The sequence below is a fragment of the Eumetopias jubatus genome, unplaced genomic scaffold (genome assembly GCF_037043125.1).
Source record: "Eumetopias jubatus isolate StellerSeaLion01/CBP00866 unplaced genomic scaffold, mEumJub1_p1.0 scaffold_2, whole genome shotgun sequence".
Classification (NCBI taxonomy): Eukaryota; Metazoa; Chordata; class Mammalia; order Carnivora; family Otariidae; genus Eumetopias; species Eumetopias jubatus.
Window position 1 is genome coordinate 100,911,579 of NW_028274808.1, and position 21,625 is coordinate 100,933,203.

General features: G+C 34.3%; 1 protein-coding gene across 5 annotated transcripts in view; it reads right to left on the reverse strand.

Moving 5' to 3' along the window:
- AFG2A (AAA ATPase AFG2A) overlaps positions 1–21,625 on the reverse strand; it is a 328,111-nt gene that overhangs the window by 171,266 nt on the left and 135,220 nt on the right. Inside the window, exon 16 of one of the 5 annotated variants that reach the window (XM_088021051.1) lies at positions 17,013–17,094. The exons of the other annotated variants lie outside the window; for them this stretch is intronic. The gene's annotated coding sequence lies outside the window, so the exon portion shown is untranslated. Of the gene's footprint in view, positions 1–17,012; positions 17,095–21,625 lie in introns of those variants that run through there. 5 annotated transcript variants of the gene reach the window in all.

The following is a 21,625-nucleotide window of genomic DNA, read 5'->3' on the forward strand; positions in this document are numbered from 1 at the left end:
CTAACACACTCTGTCCCTAAGTCTTTCCATTTATAAAAGGGAATAACAACCACTTAATAACTTCATAGTATGTCTTAGCAAATTAAGACAATTGTCCTGATGCTCCTAGTGAGAGACAGTAAACTAGTCTCTTTCTGGAGATGCAAATAGGACACAGTTTAATTCCTGAGACAATACATATTTATAAATGTACTTTCTTGACTTGAACAGATTAAAGTAACATTAAGGAGTAAAAGGAGTTTTTATTTGCAAAGTACTTTGATTAAACGTATTTATTGTTAAAATCAATAGAAACCACTATTTGTGGCTTGGTTTAGGTTCAAAAAAGATAACAGATGATTTAGTAATAAACATTCTCAAAACCTGAATATTCACAGTTTCATTTTTATGACTGTTAAATTAATATTTTTAACTTTTGCTAGCCCTAATTTTCAGTATAACATATTTAAGAATTGTAGAACTAATTATGAATCTCAAAACCCATAACACTTGGTTTATTTCAGTTGTGTTCGTAAGTTTTCTCTACAGAGATACAGGTCTTTATAGTTTTCCCATAATAACTATTAGAGATTTTAATCATTAATGCAGATAATTATAATGAGCTGGAGTCACCTAAGTACTTTCTGAAAAATAATATGCCTATATAAAATAGGTCATCTACTGGAACTTAAGGAAAAGATCATTTGCTTCATCTGAGTAAGTTCTTCATTGCCCAATGATTGTTGAATTTGTCTTTAACTCATTGTGGAAGTAAGATCATGTTTGTGTGTCTGGTTATGGTGCCAGGGTATGGCAGAAAATTTAGCTCGGGAGACTTAATTTATAATATTATCAAAATTTTATGATAGTAGGTTTTTATATCTGTATTATATAATTACTCTTTTAAAAATAATTTCAAGAAAAATGCATGTCCACTGCAGAAAAATTAGAAACTAGAGGGATACACACACACACACACACACACACAATTATTTCTACAGATAATCACTTTTTAATATTTGAATATATATCCTTTTAGGTTTTTTTCTACAAAGGCTTATGTATACACAAATATCCATACACATGTTTATTTTTTGTACTATATACTGGAAATTTCTAGGGAAAATAAGACTGATTCTAACCAACTATGCTGTTCTGCATATTCTACTACTAAGGATCTCTTGAAGCCAATTACTTCCTTTCATCCCATCGTCATCATTCCTTGGTACAGGCCATTGACTCTCCTCCTAGATTGCTGGAGTATTACTCTTACTAACAGATCTTCACTGTCCATCCTTTTAGTACAAGAGAATTCTAAAACACAAATCTGATTGTATCGCTTCCTGCTTAAAAGCCTTAATGGTTATCCTTGCTCCCGGGATAAAGTAAAAATTCCTTGCCACAGCATTCAAAGACTCTCATGACTGGGCCATGGATTATCTCTTCAGCCTCACTTCTGCCATTCTCAGCTTTCCCTCTATGGCCCAGTCATCCTGAACTACAAATGTATCATGTGTTCTCTCTATTTTAGGCCTTTCCACCTAATGCTACTCTCTTCTTGAAATATCCAATCCCTTCCACCCCATCACTTCTAGTCCTCTTAGCAGGCTCATTCTAAGAAACTTTTCCTTTTTCCCAAATCTAGTTTCAGTATTCTCTTTATTCCATCTCTCTTCCTCTTGGACTACTCTGTACTTCTGCCCTCAGAGCATTTATTTAGCATCTTTTACTGCAGTTCCCCGCTTGCTTGTCTATAAGCACCACTTACTAAACCGTACACCTGATCAGAAGAGACTTTATCTGCTATTCACTCTTTTTTTTTTTTTGCTATTCACTCTTATATTCCTACAGCCTGGCATGGTGAATACTAAAGCCTCAAATAAATACTCTTAGCAGGTAAAAACAGGCAAACAAAAAACCTAGCGAACAAAAAAATTCAAAATGTTAAGTATTTTATGAATGACAAAGTATAATTAGGAATTTCATAATAATTACTAACTCTCTGGGAATAGAATCTTCCTATGTATCTCATAAATCTGATGTTCAACTTTGTACATTGGGACTTTGGTTTCCTTTTGCGAATTCATTACATACAAATATTGGGAAGGATCTCAGATTTCTAAAAGCATAGGTAATTTTCAAAAAGAATACAGTTGTATTAGCCTACCAGATTAAGATACCAATGATATAATAAAGAATATAAATATATAGATGATCTAATACATATAAATCAACCACATTCAATGATGTTATTTCAACACCATAGTGAACAAAATATCCATAAAGAACTTCATGGCCTCCTAGCTTAATCAAATATAAACTGAGGCAAATTAAAAAAAAAAAAAGTAGTAAGGGTGCCTGGGTGGCTCAATCGTTAAGCGTCTGCCTTTGGCCCAGGTCATGATCTCAGGGTCCTGGGATCGAGCCCTGCATCGGGCTCCCTGCTCAGCGGGGAGCCTGCTTCTCCCTCTCCCACTCCCACACTTGTATTCCCTCTCTCGCTGTGTCTCTCTCTGTCAAATAAATAAATAAAATCTTTAAAAGAAAATAAATAAAAATAAAAAAATAAAAAAGTAGTAAACAATATTAAGTATTATTTTAAGTTATTTCAAATTTATTATTCATTTAATCCTTATAACAACTCTCTGTGGTAGGTACTACTGTTTACATTTTATAGGTGAAGAAACAGTCACACAGATTCAATAATTTGCCCAAGGTCATACATATGGTACGGGATGGAACTGGGATTCAAACCTACGTCTTGAGTCTGTGCTCTTAATCATTATATAGCAAGCTGTAGCAGTTTAGATCCAATCAATCAACAAAAAATTTTTAAATTACCATGCAAAAATGGCTCTGTAATATTTATTGGTATGCTAAAAAGACGCCAACAATGTCATAGTTAACAGTGCCCATTATTTTTTTTTAAAGATTTATTTTGGAGAGAGAGACAGAAGAGAAAGGGAGTAGTACATGCATGCACAGGAGGGTTAGAAGGAAAGAGAGAATCTCAAGCAGACTCTGCACTGAGTGTGGAGCCTGACTCAGGACTTGATCTCACGGTCCTGAGATCATGACCTGAGCCAAAACCAAGAGCTGGACGCTTAACTGACTGCACTACTCAGGCACCCTTAATATGCCTATTATAAAATGATTTCTACTTCAACTCATAAATGTCATTGTTAATGATTCTAAGAAATACTTATCTGAAAGATATTACTGGACACCTCCATTCATGAAAAACCTCTCAAGCTGCAAATATATATTTCTGTCACTCAAGCAAATTAAAACCTTAAACAAGAAGTAAATACTTCTTTGATTTGACTGGTACCTCCCAAAGGTAAAGCAATTTTAGATGATAAATATCACTTACCATAGGATGAGACACTCAGAAAATTTTCAGGTCAGTGATAAAGGCATATATTATAATTGGCCTTATTTTTAGCACACAGAATTTTAATTCTTTTTTAAAATTTTATTATGTTCTGTTAATAACCATACATTACATCATTAGTTTTTGATGTAGTGTTCCATAATTCATTGTCTGCGTATAACATCCAGTGCTCCATTCAATATGTTTAGCACACAGAATTAAGTTGATTACTCAACTTCCCACTCAAGAGCCATTAAATCCATTACCAACTCCCAAGGTCAGTAGCAACCCTGCTAACCAGTCCAATTCTTTGAAGACCATCAAAAATCACTGATTTCTGGAAAGAATATCTAAATGTACCAAAGTAACATTCCTTATAGAGTCATTTACTAGCTGTTAGACAGTGGACAAGTTACTTAACCTTTATTAAGCCTGTTTCTTTATCTACAAAATAGTATGAAAAAGATCTACCTTAACTGCTTTATTATGCAAACTACCTAGTCTGACACATAATTATTTTTTAAAAATTAGAAACATACTTAATGTGTGTTTATCTTTTCTTAACTATTCTAACTTTCCATAATCTCTCTGTTGCCTGAATTGTAATATTTACTATATAATACCACCTGGTACTAGTAAATGTTATCGTTCAGACAACAGAGAGATTATGGAAAGTCAGAGTAATTAGGAAAAGTACTAAATATCAAAAGCTTCTATACTGCTTTTTCCTCAGGCATATATTTTCACATAAATTCATTTATTCGACATTGGTGTGAGTGCTTTCTAGTGTTAAAAGAAAGTGTCAGCTAAGAAATACAAGCTGATAAAACTACAGTCCCTACAAAGCATCTGTAGTGTTTCTGGTGAGGCCTGACATTACGAATATACTTTTAGGTTAAAGCCAGACAAAGAAAAAACTAATGCCATCCCTGGATAAAGCAAGGCTTTAGGTTCAAAAGTTTTTCTTTTCTCCTCCAGTTATGTTTAAAAATCCAATTGGTCTTTCACTCTCTGAGACATGCAAATCACTGAATTTTAGTCTTCATGTTTATACAGATTGGGAGACTGACAATGAGCATGCAATGTAAATTTGTTAACATAACACTTTCTCCTATTTTCCCCTAATAATACTTAAAAACCATGCTTTCTTAAACACTTGTCCTTATTTCAAATAGTCATAAATTGAAAAAGGTTCTGATATGAAGAGACGATACAATTTTTGTTCTATGATTTCGTAGTAGGAAAATAATATTTTAAGTATTTTGGAAATGGGTAATGAATGTTCCTAGAATAAAGAAAACTTCATCATGTTTTATTTTAAGCTCATAAGTTCCATGCAATTCTATCAGATGTGCTGTGCAGATGTTAACCAAGATTAGAATAGAAAGATATAGACGGTAGTTTATTCAGTACATATTATAGATTATATTGGCAAATGTGTATATGTGTATGTGTATAAAGCAAGCCATAGGGTTGTGGGAAGAAGGGAAAAGGAAATCTGTCGGGTCAATATTTTTTAAAAAGATTTTATTTTATTTATTTATTTGACAGAGAGAGAGACAGCAAGAGAGGCGACACAAGCAGGGGGAGTGGGAGAGGAAGAAGCAGGCTTCCCATGGAGCAGGGTGCCTGATGCAGGGCTCAAACCCAGGACCCTGGGATCATGACCTGAGCCAAAGGCAGACGCTTAACAACTGAGCCACCCAGGCGCCCCTTGCTGGGTCAATACTGAGCCATAGAAAGGCTAAAAGGAACCTGAGAGAAAATAATGTACTATGTGTATGATGAATATGTACAACCAGGGTGGTTGAATCTTCAGTCTTCCTATTTCTAGCTTACCAATTTCCAGCCTATCCTCTACTAAACAGACTCTTATCAGTCCAGGCCATTTTAAAAATACAAAAAGATCAGTCTCCAAGTTTAGGTAATCAGAACAATCTATTTAGGTATTTACCAAAAAACCAGAAACGCCCCTAAGAAGCTGGTTTCCTGACAATGGATGAAGACCATATATATATAAAACAATTGCAGATTCTTTGAGTACTCAGAAACTTTTGTGCAGGAGGGCGTAAGAAAGGGACATAGATATGACACGTATTGGCCATCACAACGTGAGAGAAAAAGGAGATGTCATCAGGTCTCCCAAAGGAATACTTAATGTACAATTCATTTAATAGTGATGACTAATGGGTAACTGCTGATATATTCTGTATAACAGGAGGAATTTTTTGAATATTAGAATTCAAAGAGAAAAATAAAACAGAAGAAAAATAGAAGTGAAAAATAAGTAAAACTGAAGGCATAACAATTTAAAATTTTAAGTGCTAAAGACAGGTATTTATCCATATTTTAATCTTCCGTTTTTTGTGTTTTGTTTTTTTTTTTCTGGAGAAAATAGTAACAATAGCTATTGTGTCTCCAGAGCTCACTTTGCAATAGGCTCTGTGCTAAAATTTCTTGTAAGTTACCACATATAATCCTCTAACATTTCTGCAAAGAAGGTAGTATTCCTACTTTACAGATGAGCAAATAGTGCTTCATATTACTCAGTAAAGGCCAAAATAGAACTCAAATCCAACTTCAAATGATTTAAGACCTATTTATACTGTAGACTATTTTATGGGAAAAACAAAGAAAAAACAGCTATGCCATCCTGTATTATGTAAGAACTATTTTTTATAACTGCTCTTGGTTTTTTAGCTCTTGGGAGGTTAATACTGAGTGGTCATCTATTAAGAACTGTCATCCTTCTAAATTAATGACCACAAGAATGGAGTGACATTTATGGCAGATTGCCTAAGTTAAAAGATCTATAAAGAAATTGTTTTAGACTCGGTAATATAAGCAATATACACATAATATATATTCCTTAGAAAAATCATAATCTAAAGATGAAATAAAATTACTCATTTATATAATTAAAAAATAATATATTTGCTTTATTCAAAAGCTAACATCTATCTGATACTATCTAAACTGAATATATTTAGTTACATGACAAATGTTCACCAAGATTTAAGAGTGCCAAGAACTATTCTAACCATGAATAAAAAGTGATTACTGCACTTAGTGTACTACCAAAGATGCACACATGCATACATAGATGCATGCATATATACATTCATTCTTTCAAGCCTATGTTCCACAAATGAGCAACTCAAAGTAATAAGTATTTTCTGCATGCTCAGTGTTAATTAGTATCTAAATGCAATGAAAAACTATAGTAATATAGATATTTAATGCTAAACAGCCTCTCTTTGCTGAATTCTGCAAACATAGTACCTCTAGTCACGTCTGCTCTTTTAAATATATGTAACATTAAGAATGTCAAGATGTTTTGCATGATGCAAAAAGCCTATCCATTCAAAGGACAACACTGCCAAGGAATGATCTACAAATATATTGCCCATGCGCCCTTGTTAGGAGGGCCATGTTTGCTACAAATAAAGTATCAAGTTCTTAAGATTGTGCTATAAAGTTCCTTATGTGCAACTTTCACACATGACAGGGTAAGTGGGGTTCACATGTTAAACAGAGGACCTGTATTATTCATTCTTATTCCTTCCTCTAACTTCAGACTGGATTTATAGGACCTGGGCCAGAATTTGACGTTTTTTCTTTTTGATAAATACTTTGAATTATTTTTAAAAACAGGAAAAATATAGAAGAGCAAAAATATTTGGAAAGTTCATAGGGCCAACCAAACGTAATTTTCTTAATCTCAAAATTCAAAACCCAAATTTGCAAATACTCACATATGTGCTAAGTGACTGAGTCATGAAATCATTTTATGCTTGCTGATTCAATTTAAAATTGAAGAGATCAGAAGTTATCTTTTCTGGGGCACCTGGGTGGCTCAGTTGTTAAGCGTCTACCTTTGGCTCAGGTCATGATCCCAGGGTCCTGGTCCTCCCCACTCTGCGGGAGGCCTGCTTCTCCCTTTTCTACTCCCCCTGCTTGTGTTCCCTCTCTCGCTGTCTCTCTCTATCAAATAAATAAATAAAATCTTAAAAAAAAAAGTTATCTTTTCCAACTTCCTAATCAATATAACAGAAGTTTAGCACAACTCTTTTTTTAAAACACTTGGAGTATCAGGGAGATCAATGCCTCCCAGAACAAGGAAGTCAACTAAGTGAACAACGGTAGTTCACTGGAAAGTTATTCCATTTGTTTTACTGAATCTTTTTAATTGTCTTTTCTACAGGATGGACTTTTAAACATACAAAGTTATTTAAACAAATAACTGTACTGCATGTATTCTTCTTTTCTCCTGGGTAAAAACATACTCTGGTCCACACCTGTTATATCTAAAATTATTTACAAACCATGAGATCCCAAAATTGTTAGTTTATGCAATCTGGATGCTATAGTTAGTGCAGTCTAAAATGACATGAGTATTTTTTGGTAGGTTCATGATAATTTTAACTTATATTAAATATGAGCTCAAATGTACATGTACCACCAAACAAGTAAAATCTTTTTCACTCTGTATGTGTTTACTTTGGTGAACTTAATTATTAAATTTTTTTTCAAGATTTTATTTATTTATTTCACAGAGAGACACAGCCAGAGAGGCAACCCAAGCAGGGGGAGTGGGAGAGGGAGAAGCAGGCTTCCCGCGGAGCAGGGAGCCCAATGTAAGGCTGGATCCCAGGACCTTGGGATCATGACCTGAGCCAAAGGCAGACACTTAATGACTGAGCCACCCAGGCCCCCCAACTTAATTATTAAATTTTAAATTTGTTTTCAGTAAACTTCATTTTAGGGGGAGAATGTATATAATTTTAAGATTATTTTCCATATTACCATGAATATCAAGAATAATATCTTATCAAGGTTTATAAAAAAGGAAATACATATATAGCATGTGGCAATCAGCAGTTCATTTTAAAAAACCAGAAAGTACCCAAAGAGTTAATTTTAAGCAGATTTAAATAAGAATCAAATTAAATTCAGCATTTTTCAATTTAGAGATTTATAATGCCTCTGGCAATTGCTAGAAAGAATGGTATTTTTTTAAAACTCATCCTCTGAGGAAGTTGCTATGACATAAAACAGGTGTGGAGCTTTGACTCAATAACTAAGCCTAAGCCATCATCCTATATCAATCATTTAGAAGACTATTTGCACTATTTTCTATTATGATGTTGAATTGTAAGTAAAAGAGAGAAACCAGAATTTTAAGTGCAAAATCCATTAAACCAGGTACATCTAAACACTCCCAACCACTGAAACTGAAAGCAGATTCTATTTTAATAATAATAATAATAATAATAATAATAATATAAGAGTAGTTGACAAAAGACGGATTTCCTCACTTAGTCATCCTCCTGTATTAACAGCTTAATTTCCTACCCGTCATTTACTCAACTAAATGCTGGATGTTCTGTAAACAAGTTTGTTTGCTTTGTGCAGGGACAGGAGGGAAAGAAAATATACTGCAGTTTTGTTTTTTTTTTTCCTGAAACAGTTACCAAGTTAGCCTTCATGAGCTATGATATGCTAAAGAAAAGGGTAAATTCCTTGATGCAGCAATAACCTGTCAGTTCATTATTTGCCTATTCCTGGGGGCTCTTTGAGCACCTGAACAATCCACCTGTGATTTACACAGTATTCTGGAGAGTACTGAACACAGGGCCGACAGAGTGGGCTATTACTTTGACATACAAATCTGACGTGTCTTGATGGCAATGAACAGGGCAAATTATCTTGTTTTATGCTTTGTGTGAACTGAAAAGAAGGGAGAATGTGAGTTCTGCTACTTTAGCCCTATCCCTATTGGGGCACAGTATTTTAAACTATTGGTTTTATTCTGGAAACCTATTCCTTTACTATGGCTGAAAAGAAATGGATCTCAATTTGAAAACAGGAAAACATTCATTGAAATAATAAGCTTAATATTTTTAATATAATATATAAGCTAAATGCCAGAACAACTTTGCATCCATATGCAAACATGGGCCTTTACTTTTAATTCACACTAGATTCAAAACTTAGATCAAAACTAGGTTACAGATCTAAATGTGAAATGTAAAAATTTACAAAAAAACCCATAGGAATCTCTTCAACAAATGGTGCTGGGAAAACCAGACATCACATGCAAAAGAAAGAAGCTGGAATCTTAACTTATACCTTATACACAAAATAACGCAAAATGGATTAAAGACCTAAATAAACATAAGGTCCCAAACTATATAATTCTCAGAAGAAAACAAAAAGGGAAAGGCTCAGTGCCACTGGATTTGGCAAGTGTTTCCCAATGACAACAAAAGAATAGTCAACAAAGTAAAACTAGACAAATTTGACATCAAAATGAATAAATTCGTGAATCAAAGGACAAAATCAACAGAGTAAAAAAGGCAACCTACAGAATGGGAGAAAATACCTGCAAATCATATATTTGATAAGAGGCTAATATCTAGAGGATATAAAAGACTTCTAGAATTCAACAACAAAAAAAGTTTAAAAATAGGCAAAAGTCTTGAATAGATACTTCTCCAGAGATGATACACAAAAGGCTAATAAGCATATGAAAATATGGTCAACACCACTAATTATTAGGGAAATGCAAATCAAAATCACAAGGAGGTACCACCTCACACTTATTAGAATGGCTATTTTTAAAAAAAACAAACAGTGCAACTCTGCCAGGACCCCTCTCACTCTTGAGAGCTTTCTCTGTATCTTCACTTAATAAACTTCTATCATTTTACTCACTCTCAAAAAATAAATAAATAAAAAATAAAAAACAAACAAACAAAAAACAAGTGTTAGCAAGGATGGGGAAAAACTGGAAACCATGGGCATTGCTGGTAAGAACAAAATGGTACAGGTGCTGTAGAAAACAGTATGGTAGTTCTTCAAAAAATTAAGATTAAATTATCATAAAATTAGGCAATCCCACTTCTGGGTATATATCCAAAATAACTGAAAACAGGATCTCAAAGAGATATTTGCACACTCATGTTCATAGTAGCACTACTCAAAATAACCAAGAGGTGGAAGAAACAAGTGTCCACTGACAACTGAATAGATAAGCAAAATGTACTATATACATACAACAGAATACTATTCATCCTTAATAAGGAAAGAAATTCTGATATATGCTACAACATGGATGACACAAAAACATTATGCCAAGTGAAATAAACCAGTCATTGGGGTGTCTGGGTGGCTCAGATCACGATCCCAGTGTCCTGGGATTGAGGCCCATCTCAGGCTCTCCGCTCAGCGGGGAGTCTGCTTCTCCCTCTGCCTCTGGAGGCCTCCTCCCCAACCCATGCTCTCTCTCAAATAAATAAAATCTTAAAAAAGAAAAAAAAGAAACCAGCCACAAAAAGGCACATACTTCCACTTATCTAGGGTAGTCAAATTCATAAAAACATAAAATACAATGGTGGTTGCCAGGGGCTGGGTGGAGAGGGCAATAGAGAGTTGTTGTTTAATGGGTATAGAGTTTCACTTCTGCAAGATGAAAAAGTTCTGGCAACTGTCTGCACAACAATGTGAATATACTTAACATTACTGAACTGTACACTTAGAAATGGTTAAGATATATTCTGTTATATGCTTTTTACAACAAAAAACTTAAAAAATTTTTCATGATCTTGGGTTAAGCAAAGAGTTGATTTAAAAAAATACAAACAAACCACAAAACGCAAAAAGAGGAAACTGGGATTCTTCAAGATCCAGAACTTTTACTCTGTGAAATACACTGTTAAGAGAAAGAAAAGAGAAGCTACACACTAGAAAATACTTGCAATATACCTGACAAAGGATCTGTAATCAGAATATAAAGAATAAAAGAAAAAAAAGCCCAATTAAAAAAGTAAAAACTGCTCAAAAGAATCTAAAACATTTCTCCAAAGAAAATATTGTAATGAAAGATGGCACACAAAAAGATGCCCACTATCATCAGTCATTAGACAAATGCAAATTTAAGTAAGATAACACTACACACTTATTATAATGGTTAAGTTTTTAAAAAAAATGCCAATACAAAGTGCTAGCAAGAATGCAGAGGACGTGGAATTCATATATTGCTGGTGGGGCAACAAAGTTCTGACAGTCTAGAAATCAATAAAGTTATACACGCAGATACCCTATGACTCAGTAGTTCCACTCTTAGTAATTATCCTAGAGATATGAAAACTTATGTCCACACAAAAACCTGTCTGCTAATGTTTACTGTAGCATTATTCACAGAAAACCTGGAAACAATCTAAAATGTCCTTCAATGGGTGTATGGATAAGCAAACTGTAGTACATCCATATAGTGGAATACGACCCAGCAATAGAAAAGGAACAAACTATTGATATAATAACAACACAAATTTTAAAAACATGTTAAGTAAAAGAAACCATACTCAAAAGGTTACATACTGCATGGTTCCACTTATATAACATTTGGGAAATGGCAACTTGAGGGACAGATCAGTAGTTGTCAGGGGTTAGTGGTGGAAAGAGGGTTAACTACAAAGGGGTAGCATGAAAGAATTACTGGAGTGAATAAATTGCTTTGTATTGTAATTACACAATTCTGCACATTTGTCAAAAACCTCACAGACTATACACCAGTTAGTAGGTCTGTGACTTGGTCAAGTTTCTGAACTTCTCTCTATATCTCAATTTCTCATCTATACAATCAGTAATGGTAATTGTATTTACCTCATAAAGTTAAGATTTATTGATTAAAATACTTAGAGGAGGACTAAAATTTAGATATGTTGAATTGAAATGCCTTTGAGATATCTAAGTAGGCAGTTCATTGGAGAGGTCAGAACAAAGGTCAGCTAAATCAACTGCAATCACATGATACCTAAAGCCATAGATGGAGATGTCTGAAGACAAAGAAGAAAGAAGAGGGGTCCTAGCACTCACCCTTGATGAACTGCAACATTTTATGATTAGGCAAAGGAGAATATGTAAAGGAGTCAAGAGGGGCAGAAATAGAAGAAAAATCAGGAGACTATTGTGTCATGTAAAACTAAGCCAGAGTAGTTTGAAAAAGGAGTGGACAATGAAAGTGAACAAAAATAACAGATAATGACTAAGACTGCTAGCTTTTCCTTTTTCCTTTAGTAATAAAGCCCCTCAATTTAAGCTGTGTGCTCAGCACTCAAAATAGAGAACATATTTATTTTACAGCCTCTCTTGTACCTGAATATGGTCATGCAGCTAAGATCAGTCATTGGGATGTAAATGATACATACAGTTTATGGGTTATGTCCTTAAAGTGAGGGAGTAAGTTCTCTATTACCTCACCTCCTGATTCCTGTTCACTTAATGAGAATCCAATTGAGGTAACAGTGAGATTTTTAAACATGTGGCTAAGGGATGGTACTGCAGCAAGACAGAAGGAATCTGAGTTTCTGACACCATCAAAAGAACCACCTTATCAGTTATTAGCTCTGTTGTCTTAAGGTACTCTGTTTAACTAAGGATGAGTAGCTTTAGTATTTCAGAATTCAACACAACAGATTTATGAGAAGGGACACATACAAAGAATAATGTCAACATATTCCTAAGCACATATTTAAATGAAAGGTACAGTATGGCCAATACATTAATAACATAAGAACTATCTGATCATAAAAAGCTTATGATATTTTTTTACATTTTGAAAGTGGTCAACACGCATTTTAAAAGTTTTGGAAATTCTTACAGGTGATTCTTCTTTTTGCTGGGGTTTAGAGTGAGTGGGGGCTGAAGGAGAGAATCCATGCAAGTAATTGTTACTTTCCATGTTAATGGTAGCAGTAATGAGATAGAAGAAAAAGAACCACCAACCTAGAAATTAGACACAGGTCTAGTTTATGACGTCTGCTTTGGCATAATTCAGGGGTTTAAATCATAACTATTTTTTTCAGTCACTGAAAAGAAACTTCAGTGCAATTCTGATTTTAGCTATCATAATTAAGTACAAGAAAATCTATTCGTTAGTGTATTAAAGGTTAAGTTACACAACTGATTGTGATATATCTTAATGACTCACATTAAATAATAACATAAAAACTCCAAATCTAACTCTTAAAAAACATAATCTGTATTCTAAAAACAATCTCCAAATTATTTCTTCACTGGAAATTTTGGAAGGGAGTAGGAAACTGCACCTTTTAAGCCTGCAGAGAATTCACAAAAGCCGCATTCAAGTATCAAAAATAGTTTTAAGCTAAAATAACAAGAACTAGTAATGACTTATCAAATCAGTTTTTATGTTTACCTCTGACATATCTACCAGCAAATTTCCAGCAAACCATCAGGAAGATGCTTCTTTCTCAGACATAATGGAATTTTTTTTTTTTTTGGACTAATTGCATTTCTGAACTAAATGCATGCAAAGTTAATAAACGGAAGGAAAAGCAAATATAGAGTTGTCATTTTTAAATTATATTCTTAAAAGGTTTAGGGGTATCATTTGTGGAACACAAAGAGATTTCCTTCTGTAACAGCATTCCAGGACATCACTCTTTCCTGCCTACCAGCAGACAAGATTATACTTGTCTGGAATGTCAGTGAAGTATTTATACAAAGGCAGTTTTTCAGAATCTTCTTATTGTGAACACAAAACAGGAAATACAGTAATACCATCAGTATATGTTAAACACTGTTTAGTATAAACTGTGTTTCTCCCTTAATAAGTACTAGGTTAACCTCCAAGAGGAGGAGGTGAAAATGAGCACATCTATAAACACGTACCCCTAGTTTGCAGTCCGCCAGAAGAAAGGCTCAGGAAGAAAAATTCAATGAAACTTTATGAATTTGCCAAACTATGTTTTAGTCAGTGTTAAACTATAGCCTCTAATAAAAACTTATTTTTCTCAAGTTCACAGGGGAAAATGAAAGTACTGTTCTATAAAAGTTAACATTTTATTGAATGAGAAACAGCTTAATAATATGTTAATTTAATTGAAATACAGTTTCTGAGGCAGGAAAAACAAATTTCTATGTAAAGTGGCCATCCAACGAAAGCACCAGATGAAGGATTTCATGTTCTAAAACACATTTTTCCACCAAAGCCACAATTTATCTTCTATGGATTAAAAAAAAAAATTAATACAATTCTACAAAATTACCTACTGAAGAATTTTAAAATTTATTTACAAATTGATTATAAAGTATAGCTGGTACCCCAAGCAGAATAAACTCTTACAGAGATAAATTTTAATCTTCCATAAAATGGGAGAATGAACTTTGGTTTGAGTGCCCCCTGCTGATGTGAGAATTTTAAAAATACAAATGTTGATTTGATAAAATTGTGATGTTAATCATTTTTTTAAAACCTGTTTCTACTCAGAAATTATTTTCAATTTTTTAGTGAAAACTAAGGAGATTTAAATATTTGATCTGGGCATATTTTCACTCAATGGTCATATATTTGTGGTCTATTACCTGACATTTAGAGGGTTTTATTTCTTTGACCTCAAAATACCTCGAAGTTATTAGATGGTTAAAAAAAATCTAGAAAAGAATAAACTACTAGAGAAAAATCAAGAACTGAACTAAGTGGTCCCCAAGAGAAGCAAGCTAGAGAAAAAGATACTGGTAAAGTCAATTCAGTTTTTTTAAAAAAGGAAAAGGTTGTTAAGACTTGAAACAGCTGAGAAACAGTAATGAGGATGGTGTCAGATAAATGGAAAAGAGACAAAAGCAGCAAACGCCTGGAGGAAATAATGAACACGGCATGTGCAGAACGCACGACACTAGAAGACTTAATTGCCAGAATAAATGGATAAAATCTGTTCCATGAACACAGAAAATAATGGTGAAAGGTAGGCCCAACTTTTGCAAACTCAAAAGGTCAGAATGAAGAGCTGGACTTGAGGCAAACAACAGGGAGCCACTGCAGGCTCCTTGGCAGTATGGTAATCTGGTAAAGCAGCAGAATAACCTGGTTAGACATTCCTTTAGGAAGACTACTGTGAAATAGAACAAAGACGAAATAGAGGAAAGAAGAGATTGGAGGCAGAGAAACAAGTTAAGAGGCAACTCTAGCAATCCAAAGAAAGAACTGAACCAGAATAGAAGCAATGGGAATGAAAAACAAGAGTGACATTGAGAAATATCCTGAGTTAAAAACAAAACTAGGTGTCCTCGACTGGACTCGGATTTTTGTCTGATTCTTTTGCCATATTGTGGCTGCTGAATTCAACTGAAATAAAAAAGTAGGAGACAAACAGTTAACAGAAGGGAAACTGGGGTATCACTGGAGCTTCAAGATGTGGGTAGTCAGTAGGATCAAGTTTGTGGAATTTGAGAAAATAAGAACCCTGAAGAAGCCATTAAATTTTGTTTAATAGTCATTGGTGACTTACATAAGTTCATTTTATTAATAAAGTACAGTCAGGAGGAACTAGAGAGTCGAAACTTTTTTTTTAAGATTTTATTTATTTCTTTATTTGACAGAGAGAGGTTAGCACAAGCTGAGGGAGAGGCAGAGGGAGAGGGAGAAGCAGACTCCCCACTGAGCAGGGAGCCCTACGTGGGGCTCCATCCCAGGACTCCAGGATCATGACCTAAGCCGAAGGCAGATGCTTAACTCACTGAACCACCCAGGCACCGGGAGAGTCGAAAATTTTTTAAAATTGAGATGAGACAGAGAAACTAAGTGGAACAATTCACTTTAAGGAGAACATGTCGGTCTCTTGAGAGTAAAGGAGGAGCATTTAAAGACCAGGGCATAGCAATGTTTAGTTAAAGATTGGGATATATAAGGAAGTTCATGGCAAATGGTCTCAATTATCTCAAAAACTGGTTTCCAGACTCATTTCTCAAGTAAGCAGCAAAACTGGAAAATATTTGATATAACTTTTCTATCCAGGAGTGCAGTTTCTCCTGGAGATGTTCAGTCCCAAGGGATGGCTTCCTTGGCCAAGACTTCTCATTTTTCTATTCCTGTCTAGAAAAATCTGTGTGCTATTTCATAAAAATGTTCAAAGCTGACCCACTAATGACACTGTTTCCTACACATATAAATATAGTCTTTCCAAACACAGTTATATGAAGACATCTGGAATCAAGTATGCAACTCAAGAGCAGACAATATTCACAGGCCACAGGTAAAAGTGGTAATGGTTAAGAACTCATGGAAAAGTAATGTTTCCTAAGATAAAAGAGTAGACTTATTCTGAAATTACAAAAAAACCTAACGGAAAATCATTTCTAGATTTTACGTTATTTTTTCTTTGCAAAGAATTTTTGTTAAAAGAATTACAATACTTGAAGTTAGATTTCAATTAATTCATTTTCTTTGAGAGCAGATCCATTTGTAATTCTTCTGGCCCAAGGTCACTATATTCTATCATTGTAATGTCACTGTTAAAAAATGAGTATCATAATAATGAAGTTTCCTCTCAAAACTAACATGCATAAAGTAATGAAGTAAACATTATGATGTACATTAAGTCCAATAAGAACATAATTACACTGGGACGCCTGGGTGGCTCAGTTGCTAAGCATCTGCCTTTGGCTCAGGTCATGATCCCAGGGTCCTGGGATCGAGCCCCACATCGGGGGGCTCAGCACGAAGCCTGCTTCTCCCTCTCCCACTCCCCCTGCTTGTGTTCCCTCTCTTGCTGTCTCTCTGTCAAATAAATAAATAAAAATCTTAAAAAAAAAAGAACATATTACACTTACTGGAGAGTATACCAGTTGTTTTGAAGCAAGGCCTTGTTTTTCTTCATGACCAAATATTCCAAATATCACAATAAATTGATAGAGATGTTAACACTAATTAGTATATCCTAGAAAAGACGAAAAATCATCAAAACCCCTTAAGTATTTGTGGAATGAATAAAAGTGCTACACTGATTACATGTCTATACTATAGATCAAACTAAGTTCTCTCTAAAGTTAAATAGGCAGGGATCTGATAACATCTTTTTTCTTTTAAATAGAAAAAGAGTAAACAAGTTATTAAATAAAATTTTAGAGAAAGAAAAAAGAATTAACTATTGTTTTCTTCTTTGAATATTATCCTCTAGTCTTCAGATATATGAACACATTTTATAGCAACGGTTATATTTTGGATATTTTAAACAACTTTTGTAATTAAAAGTGTCAGTTTTCTGGGGCACCTGGGTGGCTCACTCCTTAAGCGTCTGCCTTTGGCTCAGGTCATGGTCCCAGGGTCCTGGGATGGAGCCCCACATCGGGCTCCCTGCTTGGCGGGAAGCCTGCTTCTCCCTCTCTCTCTCCCCCTGCTTGTGTTCCCTCTCTCACTGTCTCGCTCTCTGTCAAATAAATAAATAAAAATCTTTAAAAAAAAATAAAAGTGTCAGTTTTCCATTTTCAAACTCAAGTAAAATGAATTTTTCCAAGGTAATTGCCTTTTGAAAAACAAAAGTTCCTCTGACAAAAGATTTCCCCCCCTTCCCCACCCCACACACAAAAAGAAAGGTCAGTTTTCAGAAGGTACATAATAAAACAATAGGAATGACAATTTAAAACTGAGGAATGCAAAGCAGATTTTAATCCACACTGCATGTAGGACACATCTGTATAAAGTAGAGGTAGATTTCAAAACATTACCAACAACTGAATATGTTCTCTAACAAATGTGTAATCAATGAAGAGGACATGGCCAAAATAATAACTTTATACTCTATTCATTAAAGGAGATTACAAATGTAAAGAGATGGTCTTATGTGTAAAAGAACAGTTTATCAATACCTCAAAAATCTTTCTGGTATTTTTTTTCATTACTTACTACTGCATTAGACAACCTAAGTAGGCATTATTATATCCAAAGGTGTAGCATTTAAAAAAAAAAATGTATCTCAGAGCACATCCAGTTCTTTCCCATCACAAATCCTTGGGAAATATTTATCTGATTATCTAAATATTACCCTAGACACTAAAACACATAAGCTTTGAATCTACAGATTGAAGTAGAGGCTGATATGTGGAAATGAGTAAGGCATCAAAACACAGCAAACAAACAAACAAAAAACCAAGCAGACAATTGGGGAAGTAGAATGGGACCTGTGTCAAGAATTAAAGATACAGGGCGATGACATCCCTGAGTGACAAAACTAGTTTAAAATAAAAAGTCAAATTTACCCTCTATGAAGTTTTGTAAACAATCACCCTTGAATATATTACTCTTTTAAGAACTTAGAAGGAAAAGGATCATTATACTCCAAGGAGACTCAAAAAGGCCTATTGAATTTGACTCAATTAAAATAGTCTATTTGGGCAAGAAGGTTACAAAACAAAGTATCTTGAATTTGACAGCAGTAACAATCCTGACACCAAGACTCAGTCTTGCCTGAGGGCAATGTACAAGCCATGTTTATGATGGCAGCACAAACAATAAGAAAAATAATTTATGTAAATATAAACTGAAAGGATGGTTAATGCTAATGTATAATTTTACTGGTAAACAGTAATGGATAAAATGATATTACCAGCACACTGAAGTTATTTCTTCATTATTAGCCCTTAATTATTATTGCATTTTTTAAGAATTTTTCTGAGAAGTTATTTGGATAAACACTAGACAGAAGAGGTCAGAAAAGGTAAAAGTAGAACTTTAAATATGGGAATTATGTTAATGAATCACTGTAGAAATTCAAATATAATGGAATATTTGCTCAACAGGAGTGATTCATTCACAGTGATCCATTTACATTCAATACTTGGAACTAAGACAAAACCAAAGTGGCTGGTCAGGATTGATGACAAATTCTGTTAAATTTGGCAGAAGATGAAAATCACTGGTCACTACAAGGAAATATCCCATAATTATGGCCTCATTAACACAATACTATCTACACTGAACCTTCATCTTTGTAATCCGGTTTAAAGTTAGGTAAGCCCTGGCACATCCTGACGTCAATTCTGGCAGGAAATGTCATGATTTTCAAGAATAAACAAGGTGGCAAATTAGAGCCAAATGAGGAGTGAAGACTGGGCCTACATACTACACTATTGCATCTAAATTTTTTTTATGTCTAAGAAGAGTAAGTTTGGAAAATGGAGAGCAAAGTACATGATTTCCTAGACTCCTTAGAAAAGATCAAGGATATTTCATGCTTATCTCACTTTTCTCAAAGCGAGTGTTAAGACTGATTCACAGGCTCCTCCTAGATGAAAGTAAGACACAGGGCATGGACTGAAAAGGTGGAACAAACACCATCTAAATGATACAAGAAACTTGCTTACACTTAGACTACGTTTTCACTTTCAACACTAAATTAATCAGCTAAAACTCACCATAAATACTTCCTTCTTTACAAGACATCCATTCAATCTTGGTTTTTACTTTAACATTTTTATAAATAATTTAAGAAAAATCACTGAAGAGTCTCAAATATTTCTAACTTAAAAATTTTAGACTTATTCTTTCCAAAAAAGAGAAAATCCTATACACAGCAATATCAGACACAAAATTTTAAAGTTGTCTTTTACTATTTTTTATTTTTACTTATTTTTTTAAAATTTTAATTCCAGTATAGTTATCAGTGTTATATTAGTTTCAGGTGTAAAATATAGTGATTCAACAATTCTATATATTACTCAGTGTTCATCAAGATAAGTGTAGTTTTTTAAAAAAGATTTATTTATTCTAGAGAGAGTCTTAAGCAGACTCCATACCAAGAGCAGAGCCTTACACAAGACTCCATCTTATGACCCTGACATCACAACCTAAGACGAAACCGAGAGTTGGATGCTTAACAGACTGTGCCACCTAGGTGCCCCAGGATAAGTGTACTCTTAATCCCCTTCACCTATTTCATGCATTCTCCCACCCACCTCCCTCTGGTAACCATCAGTTTGTTCTCTATAGTTAAGAGTGTTTCTTGGTTTGGTTTGTCTCTCTCTTTTGTCTCCTTTGTTCATTTGTCTTGTTTCTTAAGTTCCACATATGAGTGAGGTCATATGGTATTTGTCTTTCTCTGACTGACTTATTTCATTTAGCATTACAGCCTCTAGATCCATGTTGTTGCAAATGGCAAGATTTCATTCTTTTTTGGGGCTGAATAATATTCCTCTGTGTGTGTGTGTGTGTGTGTGTGTGTGTGTGTGTGTGTACACAATCTTTGTTATCCATTCATCAATCAGTGGGATACTTGAGTTGCTTCTGTAATTTGGCTATTGTAGATAATACTGCAGTAAACATAGGAGTGAATATATCTTTTTGAATCAGTGTTTTTGTGTTCTTTGGGTACATACCCTGTAGTGGGATTAGTGGATCATAAGGTAATTCTGTTTTTAATTTTTTGAGGAACCTCCATACTCTCTTCCACAGTGGCTGCACTAGGTTGCATTCCCACCAAGAGTGTAAGAGGGTTCCTTTTTCTCCACATCCTCACCAACACCTGTTGTTTCTTGTGTTTTCTATTTTAGCCATTCTGACAGGTGTGAGGTGATACCTCATTATGGTTTTGATTTCTATTTCCCTGATGATTAATGATGTTGAGCTTCTTTTCATGTGTCTGTTGGCCATCTGGATGTCTTCTTTGGAGAAATGTCTATTCATGTCTTCTGCCCATTTTAATTGGATTATTTGTTTTTTGAGTGTTGAACTGTATAACCTCTTTATGTATTTTGGATACAAACCCATTACTGAATATGTCATTTGCAAATCTCTTCTCCCATTCAGTCAGTTGTCTTTAGTTTTGTTGATTGTTTCCTTCGCTGTGCAGAAGCTTTTTATTTTGATGTAGTCCCATAAGTTTATTTTTGCTTTTGTTTTCCTTGCCTCAGGAAACATGTCTAGAAAAATGTTGCTATGACCAGTGTCAGAAACTGCCTGTGCTCTCTTCTAGGAGTTTTATTATTTCAGGTTTCACATTTAGATCCTTCATCCCTTTTGAGTTTATTTTTGTGTATGGTGTAAGAAAGTGGTTCAGTTTCATTCTTTTGCATGTGGCTGTCCAGTTTTCCCAACACCATTTGTTGAAGGGACTGTCTTTTTCCCTGTTGAGTATTCTTGCCTCCTTTGTTGAAGATCAACTGACCATGTAATTGTGGGCTTATTCTGGGCTCTCTATTCTGTTCCATTGATCTATGTGTCTGTTTTTGTGCTAGTACCATACTGTTTTGATTACTACACCTTTGCAATATATCTTTAAATCTGGGATTGTGACACCTCCAGTTTTGTTTTTCTTTTTTCTCTCCCTCTGCCTGCTGCTCCACCTGCTTGTGCTCTCTCTGTCAAATAAATAAAATCTTTTTAAAAATGTTGCTATCCAATTTTAAGCTGACATATGTTCTTTTATTTTACCTTTCTCATCCCTATAATATTTATTAGCCCTTATATAGCCATGT